The following is a 2,668-nucleotide window of genomic DNA, read 5'->3' as shown; positions in this document are numbered from 1 at the left end:
CTCTTTCCTGCTTATGCAGGGGGTCAGACTCGATGATCTATTGAGGTCCCTTCCGACCCTAACATCTATGAATCTATGAATCTATAATATATTAGTAAAGCCTCTAGTTGCTTTTTACCCAGAGAAAATGTGTGTTATATGTGATGTTGCACCACACCATCTGCACCTCCCTTTTCAAAATCTACTTCCATCCATGGCACTACTAATGACTTTTTCACTGTAACGGCAGGGAACTTTTCAGTCAAAATGTAGGCAGAAAGCAAAAATCTTGCAGCATTGAATTTCCAGTCTCCTCTGGCACAGAGATCCAGCTTTCTTTCATCCCAGTGGGAAAACTACAGACTCGAATGCAGCTATCCCATGCAGTGATATTGCTTCATGAACACCCTCATCATCCAGTCCCTTCTATAAACATGTCAAGCTTAATTTTTCAGGTCTACCAGTCTTTATCTGTCTAAAAAACTTTAATTTCTAGTCTCAACTTGTTTGTTAACATCTGTAGGTTGGAGATCAGGAGGAAATTTCCCAATTTTTTCCTTCATCTGTGACCAACAAGTATGAGCCAAGCAAATCCTCATTGGTGGCTGGAGCTTTAACGGGCCACAGTCCATCTTGCCAAATTCACACACAACAGAGGAGCAAGGACACTTCCACAATTGAAAAACAAAGCTTTTAAGTCTGCTTGTACTTTCCCAGCCTTTTCCACACGATCACCCTTCATTTCTGGCCCATGTCAGGGAGTTGAGTTTTTATATACCTGTTGTAGACAAGTTCTGCAGGTGACTTCCTACATTGTAGTGGTGTAGCTCTGTAGTTGAGCAGTGTGAAGTAAGGATCTTCTCCTTTCTCTGCTTTTTTAAGCAGGTTCTTCACAACACACATTCCATATTCTGCCAATCCATTGCCATTAGGCTGTTTGCGACTGGATCTCTCACGATGGAAGTCATACAGTTGAGCAAAGTCACAAAATTCCCTATTCTTGAACTGCAATCCACTGTTGGTAATTACAGTTATTGGAATTCCATGGTGTGCAAATATAGATTTAATATGACTAACAACTAATGCTGGGCAAAGCTTTAGTCCTTGATTCGATTTGGTGGAGATTCGGCCCAATTTGGTGGCCGAATCTGAATCGAATCAAGAGACCCTTTAATCTCTCCGAATTGAATCGGAACCCTCTGCTACATCCCTTTTCAATATTGCCCATTATTGTCACCCTTCTGTTGGCTTAGGCAGAGCCAATACGTTTCAGACGACTCATTGCCTACTACACGATTATGGCACCGATCCACATCTTCTCCAGTTTGGCTAACAATTTCCCATGCTGCTGCACAGTATCAAATGCTTTGCTTAAATCTAGAAAGATTATATCCAATCCATTGCCTTTTATACAAGAAATCAGTTCCTGTATCTGAGAAAGATATTTCATTGATCTGACACCACATTCCTTCAGTAAACCACATTGTTTTTATCTTATTTACTGTTCACTTCCAGACTCTTAATTATTCTTTGTTCCAATATGAGTTCTAAAACCTTTCATAATACTGAAGTCAAGATGATGTGACTGTAGGTGGCGGTGTGTGTGGCCTCCCCCATTACGTCAATGAACACACATCTGCTCTTCTCCAGGGCACTGTTCATAAATTACCAGGTTCATTAAGGGAGTCGTTAATCCTGCTTCCAGTCCTCATTATTTTGAGACAGAGATTCTCTCTTCTCCACAATTACAGAATCATAGACAATGAGTGTTGGAAGGGACTTCAGGAGGTCACATCTAGTCCAACCCCTTGCTCAATGCAGGACCAGCCCCAACTACATCATCCCAGCCAAGGCTTTGTCTACCCGGGTCTTAAAAACCTCCAAGGATGGAGACTCCACAACTTCCATGGGTAACCTGTTCCAGTGCTTTACTACCCTCTTAGTGAGAAAGTTTTTCCTAATATCCAACCTCAACTTCCCTTGCTGCAACTTGAGCCTATTGCTCTTTGTTCTGTCATCCTCCATCCTCTTTCAAACCTCCCTGCAGGAAGCTGGAGGATATTAGTCAATCCCTCCTCAGTCTTTTCTTATGGAAATGTAGGAGTGATGTTGTAGCTGTGATCATAGACAGAGGGAGAAAATATTACTGGGGGGCATCAGCATGAGTCCTACAACTCCCATCATGCTCTGTGCGGTGCAACGCATGCATAGTTAGCCTCTTCTTCCTGAGCCATGAGGAGCTGAGCATGCATGGGGCGCTGGCTTGGCTGCATGCCAAGTGGTGCCATGGTGCTGCTGCTGTCAATGGCCACTGTAATATTAGTTTGGGGGGGCTAAGTCCCCCCAAGCCCCAGCCTTCTGCCGCCTATGGCTATGATGATCAAGAAATTATGCGAGAGCCAAGGATTTCTCTGGCATATTCCTTCACTAATATCAACTTTCTAGATACCACAATCCATATCCAGGATGGCACCCTACACACCACTATATGCAGAAAACCCACAGGCCACCATACCTATGTCCACAGAACCAGCAATCATTCCAAGCACACCCAAAAAACTGCTATCTAGAGCCAGGCCCTCAGATACCAGCACATCTTAGTTTCATAGTAGCTAGGGTCAGGAGGGACCTGAACAGATCATCTAACCTGACCCCCTGCCACAGGCAGGAATGGGTGGGGGGGTTCCAA

Source organism: Alligator sinensis, unplaced genomic scaffold, assembly GCF_000455745.1.
Source record: "Alligator sinensis unplaced genomic scaffold, ASM45574v1 scaffold781_1, whole genome shotgun sequence".
Lineage (NCBI taxonomy): Eukaryota > Metazoa > Chordata > Crocodylia > Alligatoridae > Alligator > Alligator sinensis.
Note: the sequence above shows the minus strand (reverse complement) of the source record.